At 44.5% G+C, this 8,586-nt stretch overlaps 1 protein-coding gene across 4 annotated transcripts in view; it reads left to right on the top strand.

The window, feature by feature from the left end:
• The first annotated feature begins 1,440 nt into the window (after positions 1-1,440).
• The window catches only part of GLCE (glucuronic acid epimerase), a 114,415-nt gene continuing 107,269 nt past the window's right edge, over positions 1,441-8,586 (top strand). For 3 of the 4 annotated variants that reach the window (XM_019441640.2, XM_019441641.2, XM_019441642.2), the window contains exon 1: positions 1,441-1,635. The gene's annotated coding sequence lies outside the window, so the exon portion shown is untranslated. The remainder of the gene's footprint in view (positions 1,636-8,586) is intronic. The other variant, XM_019441643.2, reaches the window with a different exon arrangement.

Genomic DNA, 8,586 nt, shown 5'->3' with positions numbered 1-8,586 from the left:
GGAAACACCAATACATACACATTTTTCAGACCAAGAGGGGGGACCCGCCCCTCACCCCCAAAGGAAAAAAAAAAAAGTCAGAGGAGTAACTAGGGAATCAGAAGAATGTAGTTAGGCACCAAAGGAGGAGATGGCCACCATTGTCAAAAGCTTCAAAGAGGCCATTGAGAAAGGTGCCCCAAATAGAACATTTGCCCATTAGGAAAGAGGTCTTTTGTGACCATTGAGAGAACAGCAGATGGTGTGGTGTGAAAACAACATTGTAGTGGGAAAAATAAGAGATGAGAAAGTGGAGACAGCAAACATACTTTAATGTCTCTCAAGAAATGTGATTCTTAGAAGAGATAGAGTACCTTCAGAGGGTGGAGGAGGTAGGGTGGTTTTGTTCTGTTCAAATGTTGGAGGATACCGAGTGTGTTTGTAGGAGAAAAGAGCTGGATTAGAGGGGAAAATTAATAATGGGGAACGAAAGGTTAGATGATTCAACAAAATCTGGGAATGGCTGAGATCCAGTGCACAGGTGCAGGGGTTAACCTTGATGAGGAGAAAGGGCACTTCTTGCTGTGGGTAAGGGAAGGAGGGCAAGAAGATGAATGAAGGCTACAGGACACGCATAATAATGGAGTGGTTGGCCGGACTTAAGGGTGAAGAGATTGGCTGTCATTGTAAAGGCTAAGATAGCTTGAATTTTCTGGGATTGGGCCAGACTTCAAATATTCAAATATCACATTCTCCATTCATTCCTTTCATTTATTCAGTGCCCTGTCTGTACAGACACTGGGGTCTACAGTGATACAACTTTTCATGTAATTTTGGATTTTGTTATACTGGGACTCAAGTGAGATACACTTTTTACTCTTCTAGAAGGCTCAAAGTAGAAATAAATGATCGAATCAGAAGAGTCCTTTGTCAGACCAGATGTCCCAACTTGGGGTTTAGAAAACACGGGCATCTCAACAATGGCGCCCTGTTTGAGGTTGAGAGGGAAGAGAGGCGAGATGGGGGGAAGGGGGATTACACCCGGGTAACCCCAGGAGGGTGCGCCTTCAACCAGGAAGGTGCGAACCTTCTGCGCACTTGGGGCCGCGCTGTAACCAAGGGTAACGGCTTCTAAGCCTACACGGGTGTGCAGACCTGCTTCTTCCCCAAACCAGGGGCGTCTACGGAGGCTGAGCAGGACCAGACACAGGCCAAGCTTCGCCATCCAAAGTGCCCTCCGGCGATCTGCCACCGCCTGTGACTATTTGAGGTCACTGTTACTTTTGCCCCTAGTTAATTGCGAGGGGCGGGGGAGGGGAGAAGCGGTGGGCGGGACGAATCACCTTTTCTATTTTACAATTGGTCGCAACGGGCTCCGAGTCCCGCCTGCTACGCCGCCGCCGACAGGCTCTCCGGGCTGTCACTCGAGCCGCCGCGGCCGCCCCTGGCCGTGGCTGGGATCTCGCGGGAAGAGCGGCGGGCACGGCTGTGGCTTGGTCTCCCGGCTGCGCGCGAAGCGGGAGGGCTCTCCTCACACAAGCGCTTCCTCGCGGAGAGGTTAGAGCTGCGGCAGCCGCAGGCCTGGGCCGCCCCTTCCCTGCCGCCGCCTTCTCTTCCTCCGGGCTTCTCGGTCCGCTCGCCCTCCGGCGCTCCCAGGTAAGGAAGCCCGGAGCGCGTCTCGGCTGCGGAGCGGTCGGGGAGCGGGGACTCGGAGCAGCCGGAGCGGGCTGGCTCCAGACGGGGGCGGCTCCGCGGGCTGCACGGCGCTGCCTGGTGGGCGCGAGGCTTGGTGGAGCTCGGGAGCGCGGGGGGCAGGAGGCGGCGGGGTGGGACCCGGGTGCGGGCGCCCCAGGGCGGTGTGGCCGCTGCCGGGGCTCCTGGGGCGAGGCGGTTTATTGGGGATCTTGGGGCTCTTTCCACTTTGGGGTGGGGGTGGGTGGCGGCGCACAGGGTCCCGCCTCAGGGTCCAGGGAGATTTATCAGGGTCCTGGGGGTTCCTCGAGGTGGTGTAGCGGGGTTCCGGAACATGGGGGGGGGGAGTCCTCTTACCGCGGTCTCAGGCTCTTTGGGGGCAGAGGATTCAGTTTAGCAGGTCCTAGGTCTCTGAAGGGGCAGATCATTGGGGTCTTCGGGGGTCCTTTGAGCGGGACTGTTTCGCATCCCTGGATGGAGAAGCAGCGTATTAGGGTTCCGGGGAGGGGGTTCTGTTTATCCGGGTCTCCCGGCGAGAGGGCGATGTATCTGCGTCCTGCAGGGGTCGGGCAGCCTTGGTGGGCTGCTGGGGGCGGAAGGGTGTTCGGCGGAGCCCGGCGTCTTTTCTGGGGTTTCTGTTTTGCCCAGAGGGGGGCGGTAACTTGGCATGGTCTTCAGTCTTTTCGGGGGCGACCGGGCGAGTTATCGGGTCTCCGGGTGATCTCGGATGGAGGGCGCGGCTCAGCAGGCGCTTGGGTGGGCTCGGGGGCTCTAGTGGCGTCCCGAGCCAGCCCCGCTAGACAGTCTGTGGCTGGCCAGCATCCTGGACCAGGTCTCTTTCCTAGATGAGATTTACTCAGCGCCCAGTGGGAAGATTGATGCGTGTCGTTTCTTAGTTGGAGAAATCGTGGGTTTGTTCTGCAGTTTGCTTTTCTCTGCCCCGGGATCCCTGTGGGGGCGTGCTCGGTCTTGCTGCTCCGGGAGCGTGAGAGTGGCAGCGCCTTAGGTGGGTATAGACTCTAGGTTCTTTAGGAGGCGAGTGTCCTCAGGTGGAGCGTGCCAGACGCTGAAGATACAGAAGGCTGTGTGGTTTTGGCTTCACTTTCCTAGATAGTCTGCTTTGCTGATCCTGCAATATTAGATCTGTCCTGAAGTCTTGCCTGAGTGCTGGGCAGAATCAAGTAGTGCTGGGAAGTGTGTTCCGGCTTCTCTCTGTCCTTTGAAAAACGTTCGTGGAGAGGGATAGCTTTTAAGTTTGGTCTCCAAGTAATGCATTGAATTTGAGGTCCCAGAGCTAGAGCTCTGCGTCACTTGAGACCTGTAAGCTAACAGCTCTTTTAGAGAATCCTGCTTTAACAGTTTGATTGTGAAGCTTGAGTTAGTCTTGACTCTAATGGAGAGTGCTTGGTAACTAGCCCAGTCTTAGGTGAAATTCAGATAAAATGGCCTGTATGTATGTGCATGTGGTTTTTTAAAAAAATGGATAGCTTGGAAAGTCTGCATTTGCTTGACATTTCTTCAGGTTAGATAGCTACTTTATCACAGAGGCCTGTAAATGAAGCCTGATGTGGCAGGCAGTGGAGTCCATATTCACAGTAATTTTGTAGTTTTGGGTAAACAGACAAATTTGACTTTGCCAAAGCAAAGAATTTTGCCTGCCTTAGCCTTTTTCTTAGTGTCAGTTTTTTTAGATTGACATTTCTTTTTGATCTTAGAACCAGAAAGATTAGGGACAGTGTACTTAATCCTTGAGTTTTGCAATCATTTTTTAAAAAGGAGGGACTCCTACGTAGCAAATATTTAACTCTTTGAAGAGTGTAAGAGTTTTGTTTTGTTTTTTGCTTTAGTTATAATTCAAACCAAAATGCCTGATTGACTTTTATGGCTATCGAAACTGATCAATTGAGCAGATATTTGGGTGGAACTATAGCTAAAAAACCCTAAGCAGACCATTTTTTCCCCCTCATTATTTTTGAAAGACGAATGATGAATTAAGCAAATTTCAGTAACTTTGAAAAAAAAAGCAGCTTTCATGATTTCTAAGTAAACATACTAGTCAGTCAGCAAAATCTTTGGTTATCCGCTAGGTGTCACAACATTGGAGGTACAGTGATTTCCAGCTCACATATAACCTACGTTGAGCGAGAGAAAGACAGCAAATAAAATGAATACATAAAATAATTAAGATGCTGATAATGAAGAAACATTAGGGTTCAGCTCACTTTTTAAAGTAAGCCCTGAGTAATATGATTGATGTCTGTTGTCATAACCAGGAACCAAGTAAGGTAATGATCTATCTTCTGAATTATTAAAGATGGAATAATGATCAGTAGAGTTTGGGTGTTAAATATATATTGACTCTGAGGATTAGTACCTTTTGTTATATAAGCATAAAAAGTCTGTAAGGATACATATCAAACTTCAAAGTATTGGGGGAGGGATTCTTTTTTTAAATGTTTATTTATTTATTTTTGAGAGAGAGAGAGAGAGAGAATCCCAGTATGTGCTGACTGCACAGAGCCCGTTGTAGGGCCCGAACTCATGAACTGTGAGATCATGACCTTAGCCAAAATCAAGAGTCAAGACCTTTAGTCAAGACCTTTAACCTACTGAGCCACCCAGGTGCCCCTTTGGGGCATTCTTTAATAAGAGAGCATTGCAGAGTCCTGGAAGAGAGCTGTTAATTTTATACTTTTGTATTATTTGAATCTGTTTCAATGAGTGGACATAACAAGTGGAAACTAAAGAAGTCTAAAAATTAAAATCTTTTGGTCACTATGCAAATTTGTGAAAGGTACAGTATTTATAAGGCATTTTGTCAGTGTTGCCACTCACATTGTGTGTACTAGTGAAGGAAAAAATCTATTTCAAGGATCTAAAATTATAGGGGATGGGGAGCACAACAGAATAAGAAGAGTACTGAGCTCCAAATAAAACGTTAACACATGTTAAAGATGTTAGATGTTTAATTATATAAAAATAAATTAGGGGCGCCAGTCAGTTAAACAGCCAACTCTGAATCTCAGCTCTGGTCATATCTCATGGTTTGTGAGTTCCAGCCCCACATCGGGCTCTGCGCTGACAGCTCCAAGCCTGCTTGGGATTTTCTCTCCCTCCCTCGCTTTGCTCCTTCCTGCCTCTCTCTTTCTCTCTCAAATAAATACACTTAAAATAAAACAAATTAAGGCCTTTCTATTTTAAAATTTAACTATTTCCAAGTTTGAGAAGGGAAGTTTTTATAAACTCCTTAGACGAGAATACTTTGTGTTTCTGTGGATGGAGGTGTTCTTATTGTGGCACAGACTTCAGGAAGAGATTTCTTTTGTCCAACCTATGGACACATCTAATAGATTTGTTTCTCTTCTGAGGCATATGAAACAAAAATAGTTTTATGGTTCATTATTACTATAATTTATTACTATTTATATTTCATTATTACTATAATGGGTTATCGTTCAAGATTCTGGAATGATAAATGTGATACACTAAAGCAATTTTTAGAAAGGAAATCGTAAGATATGAATTCCAATCTTCACTGTGCTATTAACCATATGGCCTTGGGTAATTTCTTAGTCTCTTAGGGCCTTAGTTTCCATATATATAAAATTACAGAGAAGTCCCTGTCAATAATCAGTGCAAACTCCAATTCTAATGATTCTTTTGCATTAGTTTTGATGTTGCCCGTCAGCAGTATTCCGTGTACAAAAAGGAATGGGTGCCTTAAAGAGTAGCTGGTTCTCAGGATACATCTAGATCCATGTATTTTTATATATGATACCTAATTTTAGAAACTTCTTTCTTTTTAAGATATATAGGACATATTTAATTTCAGAATATACATTCATGAAGGTACATGATTTTTTTTTTAATACTTTAGATTTATCTGTTAAAGCATTATTATTTTCATTTCTGATTTCTGGTTCTATAATAGAGTATCTGTGTGATAAGGTAATGTACTTATTTAACTTAGGGTGTAGAATGATGTCTCTAGTGGTTGACCCCCTTTAATCCATTCTTTACGCTCCTGCCAAGGTGACTTCTAAAATGCAAATCTGTTCAATGCTTCTTTCTTAAAATCCATACTCTCCTTTACCTACAATACACATTTAGTTCTAACTCTTTATCATTACTAGGCCCTTCACCATCTGGCTCATTTCCTGCATTTCCCCCGCCGAAAATCTGAAGCTCCAACTGTACTAATCCAGTCAGTTCACTGAAAGAGTCATACTGTTTCCTGACTCAGAGCCCTCTCATATATTCTCCCCACTGTTTAGAATGCCTTTCTTTCTCCTGTCTTGCTGACAAAGTCTGCTGCTTTTTCAAGGTACAACTTAAGCACTATCTGCTTTTTAAGTCTTCTGTGTCCTCTGGTTGTCCCTCTTTCTTACCTCACTGAGTTATGCACTCTCTATGTCTTGTTCATTCATTCTCTTATGTTCACTGGTATGCTGTAATTATTTATGTCTGTTGCTGGGTCCTCCCGGACTCGAAGCCAAGTTTATATTTGTCTTACTACTTTTTGAACCTCTATTGCTTATTTTACACAGTTGGCTCTCATTACAGGTTTGAACTATCTGTGCCAAGATTGACCGTTTTCATAATGTCCAAGTTAAGCCCAAATCTAAGTCTTGTCCTATTTTTCTAAAATTTGGGGCTTTTTAAAATTATCTTATTCTCTTACCCTATGACCACAAACTGATACTAGATCTGTAGTTCTTATCCTCATATTTAAGAAGTGAGATTCCCAGAACTATAGGAGTTAAGGGTTACTCTGTTAAACTTGCAGATTTTGAGGCAACCACTAATCCCTATAACTAAAATTGGTAAGAAAGTTATAAACTAGTTTGGGTATTTCAGATCTTGGTATCAGTGATGTGGTAGGTATTTTTTACCCACCTGGCTGCTTTCTGTATGGGACATGATTGTTGTCAATGCATGTGTGTCTTTATATTGTCTGTTTATTCGCTGAAGATTTAATGCTTGCTCAGGGTCATTATCTACTAAACAGCATGCTATAACTAGATGCAGGTCCGTTGTACTCCAAGTTCTATGCTTTTCCAAATCCTATACTGCTTTTTGAAATGTGACTGCTTATTTAGTGTATTAAAATTTTTCATAGATATTTTATTCATTTTATAAATTGAAGAAGTAGGTTGTAATGTTTATTCATTCAGTTTTTTCACAAAAGCTACAGTAGAGAATTTGAGATTGTTTGGACTTAAGGGATCATTTAATCCAACCCTTCGTGTAGCATATGAGGGAATTGACACAGGCAAGAGTAGTTGGATGACTTGCTCAAGATCGTGCAGCTAATTGGTTAAGATTTTCTTTGTTAAGCTAGTTGTACACATAGGTGTTAAAAAAACCATTCCTTGAAAGGAATACCAGGTGCCTCTTCCCTCCTCCCCCCAAGAATAAAAGCCTGGAGTGGCTTTTAGAAAAAGTGATGTCGAGGATCTCAGAGTCTTAAGGACACGGCTCAGAGAAAATCCGGACTTTGGATCATGACGCGTGGAGACGCCTTGGTGCCTTTACTCACGTAGTTCCCTAGTCTTTGCTTCTGTCCTTCCTCTTTTTTCTTTTTGAAAATCTATCCTCAGTTTACTAACTTTATGCCTGATGGAGTTGTTATTGGTGTCAGCCTTACCAGTAACCATTTAAGTGCCATCCACAGGGCAACTGTAGAGATAGAAAAAAAGCAAAAAATCTAGTCACTGCCCTAAGGGGCTTGGTTTATTTGGGAGTGGGTGACAGTATGTATTTGATTGCAAGGTAGTATGTAAAGATGTCATGAGCGATACAGCTGTAGGAGCTCAGAAGATATCAGGGTGGATTGGGCTAGTAGTTACAGAAATTTCTGTGTGAAAAAGATTTGACTTAAGTTAATCTTTTAAAAATATTTATTTATTTAGTGTTTATTTATATTGAGAGAGAGAGAGTGCCTGTGTGTGGGAGAGGGGCAGAGAGTGAGGGAGAGAGAATCCAGGCAGGCCCTGCGTTGTCAGAGCAGAGCCTGACTCCGAGCTCTTAACAAACTGAGATCATGACCTGAGCTGAAATCAAGAGTCGCATGTTCTACCCACTGAGCCAGCCAGGTGCCCCGATTTAAGTTAATCTTTATTTTTTTAAACAAACTCCCTGTTTTTATTATTATTATTTTTAATATTTGCTTATTTTCGGGAGACCGAGAGACAGAGCGCAAGCAGGGGAGGGGCCGAGAGACGGGGAGACACAGAATCCGAAGCAGGCTCCAGGCTTCGTGCTGTCAGCACAGGGCCCGACATGGGGCTCAAACCCATGAAGCGTGGGATCATGACCTGGGCCAAAGTCAGACTCTTAACTGACTGAGCCACCCAGGTGCCCCTAAATTAATCTTTAAATGAGGAGGTGGAGTCAAACTCTTCATTAAACTCTTCATTGTTTTGCTTTGTTTTGTTTTCTAATCTTACCTTTGCTTACTTCCCTGCAGTCATGGTGGACTTCTCTCTGTTTCAGGAGGCCTGAAACATGTTCTCCCACACATCCGTGTCTCTTTCCTTTCCTTCAAGTCTTAGTTAAAATATCACCCCTTCTGTGAGGCCTTTATTGGCCACCTTGTTTAAAATCACAGCATCCGGGGCGCCTGGGTGGCGCAGTCGGTTAAGCGTCCGACTTCAGCCAGGTCACGATCTCGCGGTCCGTGAGTTCGAGCCCCGCGTCAGGCTCTGGGCTGACGGCTCGGAGCCTGGAGCCTGTTTCCGATTCTGTGTCTCCCTCTCTCTCTGCCCCTCCCCCGTTCATGCTCTGTCTCTCTCTGTCCCAAAAATAAATAAATAAAAAAAAAAAATTAAAAAAAAAATCACAGCATCCTTTCTACACTGTCTTCCTATTTCTCTTCCCTGCTTTGTTTCTTTGTTTTCTTCTTTCTGTTTTCCA

The sequence above is a fragment of the Panthera pardus genome, unplaced genomic scaffold, assembly GCF_024362965.1.
Source record: "Panthera pardus isolate Hobbes unplaced genomic scaffold, ASM2436296v1 HiC_scaffold_24, whole genome shotgun sequence".
NCBI classification, from domain to species: Eukaryota; Metazoa; Chordata; class Mammalia; order Carnivora; family Felidae; genus Panthera; species Panthera pardus.
Note: the sequence above shows the minus strand (reverse complement) of the source record. Positions and strands in the feature narration are given on the sequence as shown.